The 18,849-nt window shown below is 39.0% G+C and overlaps 1 long non-coding RNA gene across 1 annotated transcript in view; it reads left to right on the top strand.

Annotated features, from left to right (window-relative positions):
- Positions 1-17,622, top strand: part of LOC148190051 (uncharacterized) — a 224,433-nt gene extending 206,811 nt beyond the window's left edge. The window contains exons 5-6 of the long non-coding RNA XR_015776157.1: positions 10,987-11,035; positions 17,499-17,622. This is a non-coding gene — a long non-coding RNA (uncharacterized LOC148190051). The remainder of the gene's footprint in view (positions 1-10,986; positions 11,036-17,498) is intronic.
- The last annotated feature ends 1,227 nt before the right edge of the window (positions 17,623-18,849 follow it).

Here is an 18,849-nt window from a genome sequence, read left to right as displayed (position 1 = left end):
CATACGTGTTTTAAAGCATAGTAGTTCTTGTTTTTTGTTGTTAAAGAGACCTGTTAAGACAGTTTGTTGTCATTTTTGCTATTAAGTGGTTTATTAACTTCAGATTCCCTGTCCAATGGAATGGACAGATGGTAAAGGTCGTAATAAAGTATTTTAATTAAAAAATTATTTATGAGTGCATTAAGAATAGGAATTATTACAATATTTTTGGGGGTTCTGAATAGAGTTGCCCATGATATATGGTGTTATATCAGTTTTATACACAAATCGAACACATAAAATCCAAACTGCAGTTCTCATAAAGACAGCGACTATTCGTGGAGAATATTGGGGCAATGTAAATTTAATCACAGGATGAGGTGCAGAGAGAGGAAACTTTCAAGAGGAGATACGGAGAGAGGAGGTTTTAGTGGGTGTGGGTTTGTTTACAGGCTGACATTACATCTGGAACTGCATGTTGCAGTGAAGCAAGCTTAATGGGGAAGGAGAGGAAATGAGGTGCACAAGATTAGAAAAAACCTGCCACAGGCTGTGGAGTTTAATGTAGTCCGTAACCCCAAAGTAGAGCACGTCTGGTACGAGAGGACGGGAGCAGAGGAAGGTCAAGGAAAGGTGTGGAGAAAAAAACAGGGCAGTGACACAAAGAGAGAAGAGGCTGAGGACTTTGACTATTAGTGCTGAGAAAAGACTCTTGTCAGAGAGGAGGCGAGAGGCGCAGACTGCTGGGCACTATGGGCTCCATTTACCTGTCAAATAACACACTCACACACCTATTGTCACAAGTGTGTGGACTCGCACAGTGAGGTTCACAGAATCATACAGAAACTTTTGCAGTCTGGTACATGGTCTCTCTCCAGTACACTCCAGGAGTACAATAGCCTGAAATTACTGTTTGCAGTAAAATTTCTGTGTAGTAAAACATGTGTTGTATTGTTATTCATTGCAAGTTGCAAGCAAAAAAAAGAAAAACAAATGAAAAAGAAAAAAAAAACACTTGCAAATAATAGCAATAATTACCAATTACTAAAAATTAAGTGTTATATGTATCAGTTTCAAGAATAAAGCAAATATAACCCGGATTTCAGCAAAATTTGGGAACAGGGGCCTGTTTCAGAAAGTGATTTGCACACTGATTGGGCTAAGTGCACATTAATAGGATATTAAAAATTAATCTCCACTAATAAAATTCAATTGGTGGCTTAGTGTGTGCTTGTTGACTCGATTCCAGTTGAATTCTCATTGGATACTACTCCTCTCCCAGCTGATACATGTATTCAGGATGCAACAATCAGACAGTTGCATCATTAGGCAGCTCAGGACAACGTGTAACCACATCTCCGAGGAAAGGCCAATTCTTGTCGTCTGCTTTTGCTGTTGCTTGCAAATTGCAGACAAATCTACAAACCTCCAAGGCTCTGGCATACTCATGAACACGTCTTAAATATGGCATCTGTTGAAAATAAAAGAGACCTGTGGGCTTTCCTCTGGGCACTGTTTCTACATTCAGACAATTATACACAGACACACAGTGGCACCAGTGACATAGATGCTAATTATCAGATGTGGGTGTGCTGAACATTACAATATGTGAAACAAAGCTACTTTCTTAAAACCACACTTGTACTGCAAATAGTGTAAATACTGCAGTTTAATCCATCTACTTGTCTTGGTAAAATGGTAGTTATCTGGGCAACTTGTACGGAACGGCAGCTTGGTCAGTGGCCTCGAGTTTCAAACTGTGACCCTCTAGGTACCCTGCTAGCATCAGTTTGGGGCGTTCAGGGACGGCATGTCAATTTCCACTCGTTATATGCATTGTGAATTTTCAAAATAAATGTCTGTTTTCACAAGAAAGGAAGACAACAGTGGAATAGGTATCGTTATGAAGACCGCTTTGTCACCACAACTACTTTGTTTTGCATAAGCTACATTTACTCAGCAGAGGTGCTGAGCGGAAACAGTGGAAGAACTGCTACCCTGAGGGAAATTCACCACTGGCTTCCCTTCCCGACTGCTGCAGTGATTAATGTACATGTGTGTTTGGCTGGTGTGTGTGTGATCATCACAGTGGATGATGAGTGTGTGTCTGTTTGTGTGTGTATTGTAGGAGACGTGACGGGTGGTGACTCACATGTGATCCTTGAGTTTTCAAGGGAACCAAAGCAGTGGCTTTCTTCGGGAGGAAAAAAAGAGGCGTGTACTTTGTCACTGGCATCCATCATTCTGCCTGATAGCGACGTCAAATCTGTATTGTATCTGTTACTCGCGTCATCTGTTTTTTTTTCTTCAAGCCACTTCTTTCTCACTTGTCTCCCTCCATTTCTTTCTTCCATTGACCCTTGAATTGTGCCAGTCTCCCCTCTCTGCTGAGCTCTCTCTTGTTGCGGGCTCTCATTGACTCAAGCTTTAAACTTTCACTTTCACTCACTTACCTGGACGGTGAAGTTGAATTACAGTCATTACCTTTCTTTTACACTACACATTCACTCACTCTGTACCTTTCTCAGCTTTTCTTCTCTTTACCCCCTTTCGGGTGGGGGGGGTGGGGCTCAGCCCTATTTATTGTACATATTGGGAGATGGTGGGGGGATCTTGAGGTCAGACCCGCTCGTTGTCATTACCGCCGCCCATGTGACTCATTACCGAGCAGGTCTGTGTTGTTACACAGATGCTTTGAGGACGAGTTGTTTGTTGCTATGCGACTAAAATCTCCATAAACTTGCAGAACATTTTCCGATCTTCAAATTTTGACACACTCTCATTTAATTGACTGAAGTGGAGATCCAAGACTGCAAATTGCGTTAACACGGACAAATGTTTATCTCCTTTTGCGTGTCTAAAGTGGAGATGTTCCCCAATGAAAGTTTATTGTTTATGTGATTAAATGTGTCTTCAAAGTGTCTCAGATATATAAACGCTTTGATTTTATGTGTTTTTGCAGAGTTCTTTTAAAATGGCCTCTCCCTAGTGGTAGATTAGGTACCAGGTGGGAGGAAAGTGGTGAGCTCTGTGTCCGCATGGTGGATCTTTTCATAAGATAGCAGCAGGAGAGAAACACTCGGCAGAAGTGTTGTTTGTGGTTACAGCTGTTGCTATGTGACTGCTTTCTATATTCTGCTGAAGCAGACGCATTGGTTGTTCAGTTTTACAAGTGGTGTCAGGAGGATACCTTTTAAATGGACTGAATCGAATAGACGTTTTACAACGGATACAACAAATTTCATAAAAAAAGGCTGTTATTTATTTGATATTTTAAATATTTGAAAACAGACTTTCATGGACATTTTTGAGACGGTGGGAATGGTTAAGCAGACCAGCGAGACGGCTGCCGAGCTGCAGACGCTGTGAAATCGGACAGTTAATCTTACCTAAAATAATTTTGGAAACCAGTTGCCTTGAAAAAGAAAAGTAAATATCGCTTTAAATTTTAATTTATATTTACTTTATATCAAACTTTTAAGTGTACTTGAAATTTAGCTGTATATAGATAATCTGTGGGAAAAATCCTGTAGTGCTTTCAGTGATATTTACAAGAATCCACTGTACCTGAATGAAAACAACCAATCAGAACCAAGTATTTAATGCAGCTGTCATCCATGTAAATCACTGCTCGTGAACTGTGCTGATCAAATATGAATCAGATCATCAATCCAGCATATGATTAGGGCTCATTGATTTTGTAAAAAAAATTGAAGAAAAATAGTTTTTTGCAAGTATTTTAAACATTGAGACACGAAAAATGGGTAAAAAAACAAAACAAAACAAGCATTCATACCAATTTCTGAATGAAAATTGTATTATCAAATTGGCCAGAGGACAAGGCAACCACAGTGTAACCAATTGCTGGAGTGTCACAACAGCAAATTTGAATTTTAGCCCAATTTTTTTTTTTACTACTAGCATAAATTATGATCACACCATTGAGGTGCATGGAGGGGAATTTAAAAAAAAAGAAGAAAAAAGATATCTGCTTAAACAGATCTGTGTCTGGCATTTTCAATGAAAATCTGTAAAACCCAAAGGCTTAATCTTAATATGCCTGTAAAGTATCTACTTTGCTCTTTGCACACAAGGAGGACAGGGGCTGTTTTTAACCCTCAGCAGCTCCATCTGTTGCCAGGTCTGTGCCTCCGTGATGAGCCACACATCAATTATAGCGCCAGATATTCATCAAAGAGGAGATTCTGGCCGGTCTTCAAATGTGTAAGTCAAAGTGCTAGTTAGACTTTGGGCTCCTGTTTAAGTACACTAAAGGATTAAGGTTAAGAGATAACCGTCAGAGGAACGCTCTGAGTAGTAGTTACACAAATTGTGTGTTGATGGCTCCGTTAAGGATGAAACAACCCCAAAGCTCAGTGGGGGTCGAGCACTTTTTGAGTTTGACACGATAGGATCCTCTGGTATCTGTGTGAGGTTTGGCTCTGTAGGAGGTTCGATAGCGGACTCTAAACTCTAAACAAACTCTGAGGGAAACTTTTAAAATGGATAAAACACACAGGAGATCCATATTGACATTATCAAGTGCATTAACTTTGAAAAGTACATTACATGCTTAGCTGATACATAATGCAAACGTTACATTGTGAAAAATAAAGTGACTTACACATATTCTCCAGTTTATAATGTATAAAGGTTAGAAAGTAAAAAGAGATGAAAATGCTGTTTGTCAGCAATGATGAGAAAATATAACAGTGTGTGCAGGTGCTTTTACAGGCACCGTGGCTGGGGTCAGTTAACTTTGGGTGCATAACTTTGGCACCCAGAACTGTTTCATGCAGCCCAGTGTTGGCTTTGTACATCTCTTCAACAGATATGTCGCATTAGCATGTTTCGAATGTAGCGTATCAGCGTCTCTATACGGATGCGAGACGAATGTTCGAGACCAACAAACAACAAAACCAATTGCTGATTTAGCTATGGAAGGATTACTGAACAGGCACACCAGGCACAGGCCATGGGGCCCAAAGTGTAAGTTGGGACCCCTGGCCCTCACCTGCATAATGCCACTCAAACGTAACTGTGCTGACCACTAAGAGATTCAAAATGACCACAAGGAACTGCAAAGGGAGAAAAACTGCATAATTATAAAAAGAAGCAAAACAATCACAAAGAGACACAAAAAGACCCCAAAAGACACAGTAAAGACTCGAAATTATGAAATGATGCATGGCTACAAATTGATGTTTGTTACAACGACACAAAAATAGACTACGCACTTCCTGCTTCTATGAAGGAGAGGTGGGGGTGCATTTTGCAGTTCTGTGCCCAAGGGCCAAATGTTTGATTATCTGTCCTGTATTTACCCAGTCATTGCAGAGTTTTCAGAGGCTTTTCATTATTTTTTCTGGGTATTTTTAGGTGTGAAAATCAGGTGTTTTTTTTTTTTTTTTTTTTTTTGCAAAGACATTGCTGCTTTTCCTTACAGGATCGAAGCAAGAAAAAATGTTCTTTTTTTTGCAGTGACATTTCTGCTTTTTCTGCCGGGATAACGGCAAAAAGAACGGTTGCTTTCTACAGTGACAATGCGACCTTTCCTGCCCAATTGTGCCCCTGAAATGGTATTTTTAAGCCAAAGCATGTTTTCCTCGCCATTATCAAGTGGTTTTTGTGACCTGCAAAGTAACTTCATGGTTTGTAGAAACATAAGATGCCAATAGGGTTTGTTTGTGTTTTTTTAATGTCAAGTCCCGTACCAGTAGACAACATTGGTTTCTTTTTACTATTATGGCAATGTTTTCTGAACTTTAACCATGACTATATCTTTCCCTAACCCCAACAAAGCCTGCTTCTTTTAACATCAACCCTTTTGTTCTTCATAATATTGACATACTGCATCTTAATGAGCAGTTTGATTGGGATCACAACTTGTCTATTGTCAAATTTAGTGACAAGACTCACAACACTTTTGGAGGCACAAATTGGACAAAATAAACATGTCATTTCAGGTCAGGTTATGAAGCAGTTTAAATGCGTTCCATGAATCAATTATGGACTTTAATCAATGCTACCTATCAAAACAACCTTAACAGCACTTGTAATTTTCACATTTCACGGCGGGCTGCAGATAGATAATGGGCTAAAGTGGCCTTGTCAAATTAGCTTAAAGCTGAACTTTGTTTGAAAACAGGTCAGCGATTTGCATAATTAGAGTCTATGAGAGCATCAACATCAATGAAGAGACAAATCTGTTTCATGCATAAAGATTTATTGAAGCTCTGTCCATATTGAGGGACAAATATCACCATGAACTAAATTCAACAGACCTAACAGATTGAGGAGGCGGCATTAAGTAGAGAATTTTTGAAAAGGTTAGTGGAGTTTTTATAAGGATTAACACATTACATAAAGTTGTACAACGTAATGCTACGTAATGGAACAACCTTGTAATTACATTATTCCCTTCTAGTTATCTCCCCAAAATTGACTAAAGTTGTATTTATTAGGAATTAGATTACATCATATTGCACAGGTGTAACTTCTAATGTGTCCGTGCATATTTATCTAAAACTCTATTACGCTTGTTCTACTTTAAATGCTCATCCACGCTTTGATTTAGTTTGTTTTTCTCTCGTTCTTGACATTCACTTTCTTTTATGCAGTTCAGCTTTCATTAGTTTGTTGTTGCTGTGACAAGATCATTTTATATTCCCTTCACACTTTTTACTTTCTCTGTTATCATTCTTATCATTTCTCTTTTTTATCACCTTATATGAGGACATAAATAAACCCTAAACTCAGCAGAGCTCCCGCAGTTGTCCTTCCCAAAGACTTAGACTTAAACTTTGAAGCATGTCAGCTTAACTCAAGTACACCTCTTTTTTTGGAGGTATCATTTTCTTTTTTTCCTGCAGTCTAGTCTTTTATAGATGGTGGGATTGCTCTTGAAAATACTCAGGTGGCTGCAGTAGCTGGAGTGGTGGTGTGTGAAGGGAGCAGTAGGGTGTCCATTGGACTGTGGATAACAGGCTATGATCTAAAGCATCGCCTTACTGGGATGAGCTCCTCTGCACCTCAGCCACAGTCAGATGGCCTCAGTTGTTTCCCCTCCTGCTGAGAAAATTATCTTTGTGCCTCCTTTCAGCTGCCTTCAGAATAGCAGTGTAGTGTTTTGTTGTGGACACCCTTTTTCAGCGGAGGTTAGATACAGCAGACCACAAGAGACGACTACAACTGCTTTCCCATGTTGAGTTGTACTCATACATGATTTATGTAGTGTCTTTTTTAAGGTTAGTGTTCGGAAATTAGAATGGAAAACAAGGCTGCTGCAACCTGTCCCCTTTGGTGGTTTTGGACATGTCACAAAATACACTGTTAGTATCTTGCTAGGATGTTATGCTGAGAACTGTAAAGAAGAATCTGTGTCTTAAAATATGATATGTCGAAATATTAAAATATAAACTCACATGTACACTGACTGATATGGTACACATTTTGTTTTTCAGGTGGGTTTTTCTGAGTCAACATGCACAGACAAGGTGTGCACACAGTTAAAATATGCTGCTCTTAACTTAACTCTACACTGTACTCAAAAAGTTTGAGCAGCACTTTGAAGATGTCCTCAAAATGTCCGCACTTTCCAAAAATCTGCACTTTAAAGTTTTAAAGGGATACCTCACAAAGGTCCCTGTACAAGTAAAAGAAAACACACACACACACACACACACACACACACACACACACACACACACACACACACACAACAGTTCACTAACATCTCAAAGTGTTGATTATCGCTCTTACATGAATAACTTCATCAAGGTCAAAATACGATGGCAGTAATTGTAACAGATCACCTGCCAATGTGAGCTTTAGTTCAGCAGGTATTATAGTTGAAAGGTGTGTAGAATATGTGTGTGTGTGTGTGTGTGTGTGTGTGTGTGTGTGTGTGTGTGTGTGTGTGTGTGTGTGCGTGCGTGCGTGCGTGCGTGCGTGCGTGTGTGTGTGTTAGTGTGCATCTATCCGTGCGGTTCCTCTCCATTCATCTCCATTCATCTTGTGTTTGCTCAAGTCGCCTGGCATGTCGAACTCACATCTGAGTCCAGCGAAGACGAATGAACTCAGCATTTACTTCCACTCGGTCTAACTGACGGATGAGCTGACAGATGGTGGTTGATTGATGGCTGATCAGTGATTCCCGTATAGACTCATCCATTCCCAGCATCCCTCTCTGATAAGGTGTTCTGTTCCAAGGCTAACCGTCAGGACGACAAATCGACTGACTAAATCCACAACTTTGAACAAAAGTCGACAAATACGCACAACCTTCAGTGATGACACACAGTACAAGTGACCATCACTCTACAAAAACAAGGTGATTTCTAATATCAACACATGACTCACCTTTAACTTTGTGTTATGTCTATAACATACCAACCATAGAGTATGAAAATAATGGATATATCCCCAGTGGCATCCCTTATTGATTTGTGGACTCCTGTTTTGAAGACATGAGTTATCTATCTAGTTATCTTGGATTCTTGGATCCAGAAACGACCATATTTGGGCAAGATAGTGCTTTTAAAGTTAACCAGATATACTAATGCTAATTTCTTCTAGCAAAAAACAGGCGTAAAACAAATAAAATGGAAAACTTAAAATCAAACTATATAGAGGGTCTTTTAGTGCAACTAAAGACTTTTTAGGTGAACAAAATGTTTCAAATAACTTTCATGAAATGAAAAAACACTGAAAGAGCGATAGCTAAGGTTATGCTTATATACTCTGTGAATTTGGGGTTACACCGTAGCTCTTGTCGCTGAGCTTGTAAACGGATGGCACTCACCTGTCACTCAGAGGATATAACTTTACCTCTCAGTCAGATGTAAAACAAGTTAGTCCCACACAGTTGTTGTTAAATGTTAAAATTAGCTATAGAGATGAAACCCTTCCCTGTACCAGCCTGTAAACATGTTTATTTCTGCTTTAAAGTTGTCAATTTTAAGATGGAGATATGTGGGGATTGACCCGCGTTTGGAGCCAAGTGGCCATTTGAGGAAGTGCAGTTTTTAGCACTCCAGAGTTGGCTTCATTTTCCAGCCCCAAAGTTACAGTTTGACAACAGATAAGATTTGAAACTATTTTGGAAGCAATGAAGCATATGCTTATAACACATACTTTACTATTGTAAGCGATTTGTGTTTATGACTAATTTGATTATGTGGTAATTTGATGCATATGTCACTTGTGGCTTAAATTGTTAAATTATGACAGGGACATAATTGAATAATTGAAAAGCTAATTAACAGAAAGCAACAACTTGTAATTTTCTTCTTTGTAATCATCACAGTGTGAGTGAGATGAATGAAAGTAATGCATAGACTGCATCAGTCTGCTGGGATCATCTTATTTTTTCAAGAAACAAGATCTTCAGCAGTTTTAAGATGAGAAAAATGCAGTTACAGCAAACAGCTGATCTTTGTAAAAGCACAGTATGTGGTAAGAGGACAAGTTAGTCGTGTTTATGCGTTTTCAGGAATGTTGAAACCTGCTGGATTTAGCTGTTCATGAACTTAGTCTGACACTTAAGCTGCTTTTATCTCTGACTGCACGTTATTGTATCACTGGATTTGTGACCTGATTTTTATTTTTCAGATGTTAGTTCTGCCACTTTAATCCATTGTTCTTTGATTTAATTTAACTTCTTTCAGCCATTGTAAGTCGAAAGACAGTTTCACTGCTTTCATTTTATATTGCATCATCAGCTTTCAGAGATTACACCCCAACTGATCCACTACTTTGTGCTAAGACTCTGCTTGATGCTTCATTTAGTGCTTCCATTTAAAGTGAACGTGTTGACAGGAGTTGGAAATTTAGTTTAACAGCAATTTCAACGTTAAGTCTTTCAGTATTTCAGCTGTTTTAAATGTTTTAACTGCAGGTTTTCAGCAGCAAGTACAATTATTTATTTATTTTTTCAGAAAAGGTTGGCTACTCTAGTTAAAGTTGACAGGCTTCTTCTATATATGTTTCTGTTAGAGCTGTGTGTTATATGAATGAACTAGCCAACTCATGTGACGCTTCATTTTTGTTGGTTTTGTTGCTTTACACTGTAGGACTGAAGTGCAGAAAAAAAACAAAAGTAAAACCAAACAAACTGAAAAACAAAGCATGAAGGAAAGCTATGATGTGACTGGACAAAAGAGATCTAATTTATCCCTGACAGTGGGTTTCCAGTCAACCAGTGCCTGGACAGCTTTAGGATCAGCACCATGGACAGCGATCACAACGCTTTTTTTGTCTTTCTCAACTAACATATCCAAAAGTTAATCCACCTCAAGACCAATGATATACTTAAAAAAAACATTTTAGCCTCATCAGCCTTATTTATTCCAGATGTGGTACAGTAAAGGAGGATAAGTGATGCGTATTCAGCCTTCCCTGCCCTCGTGCTCTGTGTCACACTGATCCCATTACACTGATTCATTCTGGGGAGCAGCTCATTGCTGCTGCAGTCTCACGCTGAGCAGTCTGATGGTGCTTGTTTAGGAAAGTAACACTCAGAATTACACATTCGCTCTCCTTTCCCAGAGCTTCCCAGCATGCCTCGGAGTCCAACCAATGCTCTTCATGTCATGGGCTGATTTTTCTATCCACTCAGCTGCCGCCACCCCCTCAACTTCTTTCAGCTTGAACTGACATGTTCCTGATAATGAGCAACATCAGGCGACTTTCCGAAATGTCACAGGGTACTTTTAAGCTGCTGGTTTGCATATGAGCCTCCTGTTGGGAGAAAATATGTACAGCAGAGTTATATTTTCATGCAATATCTGTATGATTGTGTCTTGCTGCTTTGTTGCTCTACGTAAAGCCTGCCCAGCTGCTTCAAATCCTACATAACTCTCTTTGATGTAGACAAATGCACCAATCAGGGGCGCTCTCTTCTAATTATCCTCCACTCACCGTTCTGTGTCAGGCAGAGACCTGCCCCTTCTTCTCACTGATGGTTGATTCAACGTGTCCTTTTTTCTGCTTTTCTGTTTATTGCAGTCTTTCATCACTGACGACTGGCAGACGATCTGAGGACATCAAACTCGAGGTAATTATTCCCATTGTCTTGTGCTCTGCCGAGGCGCAGCCTGATGAATGAAAATGACTCACACCTGCTTTACACAGAGGCACACTTCATGGCTGTAATTTTTCTACCATAAGGGATATATTGTAACATCTATGGTTTTTTTTCCTTCAGAGTGACATTATGTTTCCACAATGCACACTGACTGATACAGAAACAAGTTATTCAGGTAGGTAAAGTGAGCGTGCCACACACTTTGAGATCATCAGGTCACCTCCCTCAGTGGCCAGAGCGTCCGTCTTAGTCAGTGTGTCCTTGACCAGCACACAGGGGGGCCGGGCTGCTGTGAGGATGCTGATGCTGCAGTCTGTTTGATAATGCGCTTATAAGAGTTAGCACTCGAGGCCATAACATGCAGCCTTTTTCATGTGAAGATCATTTTAATGACATGCTTTCATTACTGCAGGTTCATTTAACAGGCTTTCTTATTGGATACTCTGCTTTTATTTCCGGACATCTCGTGTTGAGGGAGATGGAAATTTAAATTTTTAACAGACTGAAAATCCCTTCCTGAACCAATGCCCAAATATCTGACCATTTTCTGGAAATGTCACAGCATCTGCATGCTTCACTGATGCCACAGCTTACCCAATGCTGTGCGTTTGCAACCTGCAGGTGGTTGTTTAGTCATTGAGATTCCAGTTAAACGAGGCTAAATTGATTTTGAACTCTTTTCTTACCGGATAATTATTAGAGGTCCTTTGAGTTTACCGAAATGACGACAGCATTTCATGTCTGGAATATTTGCACCTTAAAATTACGTAGAAATGATCATTGTGGGCCCAAATTAATAACATGTGAGATAATAATTCCAATTACAGGATACATTTAGATGTTTTTCTTGCATGCTTTTTACTGTAGTTTATCTTTAACCCTTTAAAACCTGAGCAAATTTGCTTTATTTCTTAAAAAAAGACATTCAGCTGTTGCACATAGTGTAACTGAAAAAAGCATATGTTTGATATGTTCTGTTAACCAAATACTTTTAAGTATTTATTTATTTATTTTTGTAATTAATATCTGTTTGAAGCAAAGGAATAGTGATTTAATAATAAACCAGTATGCTAACATCATCTTATCTATCATTAACATTATCTGTGCACCTTCTCAGTGCTAACTTAGCGCCAAACACAAAGTACAGCTGAGGCTGATGGGAGTGTCATTGCTTTGTAGGTATCTGGTCATAAACCAAAGTACTGGGCATATTGAAAGTGGACTTGATGATAACGGTGGATGGAAAGCCATCACCAAAGTGTCAGAGAGGGGAATATGAATGTCTGTACAGATTCATCCAATAGTTGTTGAAGCATTTGACTCTGAACCAGAACTGTCAGGCTGATTGTGTTGCTGGAGGGAAATTCAGGGAAGCAGCCAAGTCATGAAGTGTTATCCACTGGAGACCACGGACTTGTGTTCCAGATTTCATGGCAATTCATCCAATAGTTGTAGAGATATTCCAGTCTGGACCGAAGCGAAGGACCGACTGACCAACCTTTCAACATTGTTACAGCGCAGCCAAAACAGAATAGCAGTTAACATGAGCAACGTCAGCTACTAAAGCTTAACAGACCAATCCAATAAAGAAAGAAAGGCGTCAGAGGACCAGTATTTGACTGACACATGATCTTTCTGGAGTCAACCTGATGTTGCCAAAATGAAAGAAGCGAGAATCTCACAGATTTCCACTTTAAATGTCAAACACCGAAATGCAAATGAGGCCTAATGGCCCCCCTTTCCTGTCAATGATATATTTCAGAAGGAGGCTCTCTGTGCATTGATCCCTATAATTTCCTTTCCTCTCGAAGAGGTGACAGCGTTTGTCACCAGGCCTGAGAGGCTTTCTGGCTGTGTGATATTCCCGGGTGTCACAGGTGTGTTGATCGGCCCCCAGAGTGTCACTTCCAGTAGGCAGCTGAGCATTATAGATCGTGAGCTATTGAGCCATGATTGCTCCAATTAGTGTAGGTTTAAAAGACAGTCCACACAGAAAAGTATAGAGAGAGGCGGAGAGAAAGCCTTTAACTATCAGCCAGCGATGGCTGATCAGACGTCATCGAATGAGAAGAGATGAATAGAACCAGAGTTACTTTAGACTGAGAGGGAAAGAAAGCAGGAAGACGCCCGAGGCAAATACAGACCTCAATATGTTGTGGAAACTTTTAAACCATTTCAGCTGATAAGAGATGTCCTTCTGAACTGGTGTGTGTGAAGTGGGTGCTCCGTAAAAATAGAACAAGTAATGAAGAATCCAGATCAGGTTTCTATCAAACAGACAAGAAAGACCTACTTGGGGTCAGTTCTTCTCTCCAGCCGTTTAAAACACAACTTGCGCTGCTGTCTAAAAATGGAGTGGACTGACCCAGTTCAGAAGTTTATAGGGGTCCTTTTAAGAGTTGCAATTCAAAATCATTGATTGAACCTACTGAACTTGTCATCAGTACACGTCAGTCACTGGCCAATATTTTCACAGTGCTGTCATTCATTTTTATAGACTTGTTGAAACACACAAACTGTGTAAAAGCCGGCGATATGAAGATGAAGGCAGTGCTTATTGACAGGGTGTCTGCAGGTCCCGAAAAAGTCTCAAAACGTGTACTTAAATTTTATTTATATATATAAGTTCTTAAAAGTCATAGTATTTTTTTTTATCTATATGTCTGTTTAAATTCTCTTTTAATATATTTCTAGTCATTTTAAAGTTTTATAAAAAGTGAAAAAAATAATGAAGAATTATTTATTTATTTAGTTTAATTTTATCTTATTTCCTGAATTGATCTTTTAAATTAAAGAGAGAAATGAGAAAATAGATAACTGATCCAAAACTTTATCTTTAATTTGGTTAAAATTGTTTGAGAAAGGCTTAGAAATCAACAAATTAAACTGTCTGATAACTGTAGACAACCTGATAAAAAATGTGAGGGTAATTCCAATTATACACAACTTTATTTTTGATCTGTGAAATTATCCATTCATCAGCCTCCAGATAAACAGATTTACCAGGGCCTCTGGACCATTTCAGGGCACAGTGACTTATTTCTTCTAATCCACTTCACTGTGCATACAGAATAATAATAACAGGTAAAATTTGTAATATATAGTATTTATTTCATTTTTGTGAACACTGCAGATCTGTAATCCAGCAAGACTGTGTGGAAAATTCAGTATTTGATAGCCTTATCAGCTGACTGTGTTGGATTGCATTACCATTCAGGATGTAATGAAGAGAACAAAATGAGGGGCCACACCTGTTAAATAAACAGATAAGAAGCCTGTCTAGTTCAATTTGGAAGTTACACATAAGCAGTATGCTATTTGGGAAATTCTAATAAAAGTGCAACTGAAGAGGAGAAATGTACGGTGGCACCACTGCAGTGTTTTTAGCCAAGTGCACCAGTTTATCGCAAGAGAAATGGGATTAATATGTTACAGCAACAACTATGTAGTCATATTGATGAATGTTACATCATCAGAAAACACTTATATAATCTTAATAGCCATTACTGTATTAATGTAAGTATGAAGATGTAGGTAGAACATGTGAGACTAATTTTCTTCATAAGTGAATTTATTTTTAGCAGAAAAAAAAGAAAAATCAAATCACTCGCATACAATAAGAAATCTCAGGCTTGTAACTTTAACCTTGATTATAATTATTTTTATTTTTAGAAAAAAGTTTAAAATTTAAAATCACAAGAAGACGTGACTATGAATTTGGGATTTTTTTCTTAAATTGGTCACTGCAAAATTAAAGCAGGCTATCCTTTTTTAGTTCACTACAGCCTTCCTGCAGATCCGTAAACAGTCTTGAAAGGCTTTAAATTCAATAATCTAAAAATGGAGTCCTTACTTGATATTAAAATGCCTCAAATCAATTTTTCAAAAGTCTAAAAATGTTCACACATAGAATTTTATGAAACCCTTTTACCCAAGTTGAATTGTAAATCTGAAAAATATCCGGATCTTTAAGTTATGCAGAGTTACACATGCAGAGAGAGAGACACAAAATTAAGAAGAAAAAACTCACCAACAAAAGCTAGGTATTTCCCTAAAAAGTGAAAAATAAATTTTAAAAAATGTAACTGAACATTTTACGCTACATTTTAGCTAATACCACATCACTGATGTCTTCGATCTTTTTTTTGTTTGTTTCCCCTATTTTGGTTTTTGTGATATTGGTCTTACATTTCATTCCTTTTCTGTTCTCATCCTTTAAAAAAGTTTTAAAAAGTCTTGAATCTAACTTTCCTTAAGCTGTAGGAACCCTGTAAATAACTTTACATCATCAAATACATTCAGAAAACTACAGTCTGAAGTTTTACAGTACTTACAACACTACATGTATACAGACAATACGTTTACATATTAATGCAAACAGATGTGCAGAAACATATGCAAGGCTGCGTAGTTACACACACACTTCTACTTCGGAGGTGAGACAGGTCAGCAGGTGATCGAGTTAAGGAGACGACACAGGAGAGACGTGAAAAAAGGAAACGAGAGGAAAATGGGGAGAGTAAAGATGGAGATAGACAGAGGGCAATTTGCATGTCGTGCTGCTGTCTTCTTGCCGAGGCAACTCGGAAATTTGCTTCATCTATATTTAGCAACAAAAGATAGTGAGAACCTAATGCACACACACGTACACACTCCTTGGCAGAGCAGTGATTTGCAGCGAACCCATGATCAAAACAGCATGGTCAGCTAAATCTTTACACACACACACACACACACACACACACACACAGTGGCTGGTTGTTGACAGTTAGGTCTGAAGTGGATTGTGCTCATTAGGTGGGGTTGCAGATTGGTTTCTATTTATAGCCAGCAGCAGGCAGCAGGCTCAGCAGTAGCAGCAGCCGCATGGAGGTGTTTGAAGTAGCACAGGCCTCCGGTGGGTCGTGCTAACGAGATGCATCCGGAGCCGATCGCTCTCCGAGCTGCAGGAGTTCAACTCTGATAGTTAGCATGGTGTGGGTTAGTATGATTTAGGTCAGTTATTTATAGCAGGCTGGTATTTGACTTGATTTAGGTTATGTGATATGGGGTCAAAAAACACAGTCTAGAGCAACATACGCTACATGGACAAAAGTATTGGGTAACACATCATAATCATTGAATTCAGGTGTTTCATTCAGTCCCATTGCAACAGGTGTATAAAATCTGGATGAATGGGCAAAAATTCCCACAGACACACGAAATGGGATGTTATAAAAGCTCCTGTAGGTGTAATGTGTAGGTGGCCCAATACTTTTATCCGTATAGTGTATATGATGCCATATGTTTCCAGTATAAGTATTGCAGTATGTTCTGTTGCTGTGATGTGTTTCCATCTTGTTACTGTTTGAGTATGTTTTTGTTGTGTGTATTTAAATACTGGCCAGTGGTCAGAATCGATGGGATCCCACCGATCCAATTGAGGCAATTACCAGACAGCACAAGAATCTACAGCCTGGACAATGACAGAAAAGAGTTGAGGCAGTTTTGATCTGAATCTTGAATCAGAAATGCAACAAAATGCACAAAGTAAGGGACAGTCACTGCAGACTAGGAAATCGAACCCATTCTCATTCTGAAATTATCAAATAACGCTGCTATGAATGTTGTGCAAAACCATGTTTTTTAGGGCTGCCTCTTAAAAGTTAGAGATTTTAATCATCAGTCGGAGACCCTCAGTCAAATGAGATTGCTCAAGTCAAGTCAAGCAGTCTTTTTTCTGTGCGGTGTACTTCTGAGGACATTTTGGTCCCCAGATTTTGCTGCAGAGTGAGTGCGATTGACAATCTGTTGAAACATTTTTAAACTCCCTCTACCGAGCAAAAACAAGACTGAAAACCTAACCTGTGAAAAAAAAGCAAAGACCCCTTTTAAAACAAAGCATTGGGATTTTATTCAATGATTGGCTGGGCTTACCATTTCCTTCCTGGAGCTCCAGTTTGGCTTAATGTCTGCCAGTCACCTCAGCCTCAGGCTCGATGCTGTTCAGCTCCTCCAGATGAGTGACAAGCATCGGGTAAGAAGTGTTCAGACAGGGGCTTGAACATCTAACAGAGAGGGATGAAGGTGGGACTATCAAAACACGGAGCTGCTGACTCAAGGTGAAAAGTTGAACACTAGGGAAATATTGCAGCAGCAGCAGCCAAAGAATACAGGAGGTAAAGAGAAATATAAGAGAGGAGTGAAAATATCAGAATAGAATATGAGAATTCAAGTGATGCTCTCACCAGCGTGTGGTATACACCTTTAAAAGTGAATATACCCAGGCTAATAATCCTGCTGAAGAGTGTGGGTTTCATTTCAACATTGGGTTACATAAATAATGGACCCAGCTACCATGATGTCGCTCACTGATTGGTTTGTGGACTGCTATTTGAAGCCTTGAATTCAGCATTTTCACCTTGCCACCTTAGCTTTTTTTTTTTTTTTTCAGAAGTGACCATATTTGGATGAAAGGCTGGAGCTGTGGAGGAATGAGGGGTGTATCTGACTGACAGGCGGTGATGAGGCCTTGGCCTTAAATATGCATAACTTAAGGCCTTAACAAAAAAATAAACAGATGAATTATTAAAAAAACAAAACAAAAAACAACTTCCTCTGTACAGTTGTCATGAATGTTGAAAATAGCTGTAGAGACCATAACCATTTTTACTACCCAGCTGAAGAGATGTTTGTTTCTGCTGTAAAGTTGGGCATTTTAACATGAGGGTCTATGGGGATTTACTCTGTGTTGGAGCCAGCCTCAAGTGGCCATGCAGTTTTTGGCACTTCCATATTGGTTTAATTTTTCAGCCTTGGAGGTTGTTGCTTGCTTGAAGTGGAGTCTCAAATTTGATTCTTCTTCTTTTAATTTTATGGCAGATTGCAGCAATTATTTTTGAAGCTGCATATTGCCATCAATACTTTACTCTAGGCATTTCTGCATTTATGAATTGAGTTCTAATTGTTCATCAAAGATTATAGTCATCTGCTACTTTAATTTTTTCAATGGGGGGGTATGTTTTCGTAATATTGGTGGAGAAGTTTCCCTTGTACTGTATACTCCCCAAAACCTAAGCCTATGATCCTGCTTGTTAAATATGAAAGTAAAGTAAAATCCCCACCCGGTGTCCAGATGACTCAGACTACACTTCAAATTTTATTAGTGTTGATAAGAAGAGACTGCGGGTTAATTCATAAATTATATGTGTGATCTCCACATAAAACTTGCTCGATGTAAATTTGGCTTAAGGCTCACTGAGTCAGGAGATTGGAATGAATCTTTGCCACAGATTATACCAAGTATGCACTTTTCACACTCTTAGCGCCAGGGTTTTGACATCCACATTGCAGCCAGTGTTAACACCCACAGGCGACAGGCCTCTGTGGTATTACCTGTTGACAGGGACATCAAATGCACAAGCCAGATAAGAGTATTTCAGTTCAAAGTTAGGAATTAGGCCATAAAGGAAGTAAGTTACATTTTATTATTATAGCACCTTTTGAAACCTAGGTTACAAAGTGTCATACCAAAGGAAATAGAAGTAGAAAGTAGAAAATGAGTATAACACAAACATTACAATAGGAGAAAATAGTACATTACCTTTATGATTCCAGCATAAAAGAACTACACACAACAGCTAGGTCTTCAGCTATGACTTAAAGCCCCGAAGATAGTTTGTTGAGTACCTTTAGTGTTTTCACTTGGGAGGGAGGTACAATTAGCAGTCCCTGTTGAGAGGACCAGAGGGACCTATTAGGGGTTTACAGCATTAGAAATTCGCTAACGTACCCTTGTAGATGAA

The sequence above is a fragment of the Plectropomus leopardus genome, chromosome 3, assembly GCF_026936395.1.
Source record: "Plectropomus leopardus strain MGB_pleo_1.0 chromosome 3, ASM2693639v1, whole genome shotgun sequence".
Lineage (NCBI taxonomy): Eukaryota > Metazoa > Chordata > Actinopteri > Perciformes > Serranidae > Plectropomus > Plectropomus leopardus.
Note: the sequence above shows the minus strand (reverse complement) of the source record. Positions and strands in the feature narration are given on the sequence as shown.